Source organism: Colobus angolensis, unplaced genomic scaffold (genome assembly GCF_000951035.1).
Source record: "Colobus angolensis palliatus isolate OR3802 unplaced genomic scaffold, Cang.pa_1.0 Scaffold84, whole genome shotgun sequence".
Classification (NCBI taxonomy): Eukaryota; Metazoa; Chordata; class Mammalia; order Primates; family Cercopithecidae; genus Colobus; species Colobus angolensis.
The window spans coordinates 1,772,457-1,773,124 of record NW_012122265.1 but is presented as its reverse complement, the minus strand read 5'-3'; the positions used below and the strand labels follow the sequence as shown (position 1 = coordinate 1,773,124).

General features: G+C 64.4%; 1 protein-coding gene across 5 annotated transcripts in view; it reads right to left on the bottom strand.

Moving 5' to 3' along the window:
- Window positions 1–668, bottom strand: part of LSP1 (lymphocyte-specific protein 1) — a 40,217-nt gene that overhangs the window by 19,635 nt on the left and 19,914 nt on the right. The window lies entirely within an intron of this gene.

The window sequence follows — 668 nt, the reverse complement described above, 5'->3', positions numbered from 1 at the left end:
GAGTCTGTTCCTCTGGGTTCCCTACCCACCCAATCCAAACCTGCTTCCCTCTGTCCCCCCACCCCCGCCACGGGGACTGCTGTCCAACTTGGGAGGCGATGGGTTCACCTCCTCCCATGCTGAAGTCCCCTGAGCTTCATGACCCACCCAGTGCTACATGAGGGCCCCGAGCTCGTGCCTCAACTTCACCCCAGAGTGGTGATGCCATGACCAGGCTATGAGTGCGGGCCAGGGTGACTGCAGTCCAGGCCTGCCCGCCACACACACCCAGTCCGAAAGGTGCCCATGCCAGCCGGACAGACCCCAACTCTACCAGTGTGGACCGGGGTGACTGCAGTCCAGGCCTGCCCGCCACACACACCCAGTCCCAAAGGTGCCCTCGCCAGCCGGACAGACCCCAATTCTACCAGTGCGGGCCGGGGTGACTGCAGTCCAGGCCTGCCCGCCACACACACCCAGTCCAAAAGGTGCCCACTTCAGCCAGACAGACCCCCAACTCTACCAGTGCCAGCCAGGGTGACTCTGCAGCCCAGGCCTGCCCGCCACACACACACAGTCCAAAAGGTGCCCACACCAGCCGGACAGACCCCAAATCTACCAGTGTGGACCGGGGTGACTGCAGCCCAGCCCTGCCCGCCACACACACCCAGTCCCAAAGGTGTCCTCGC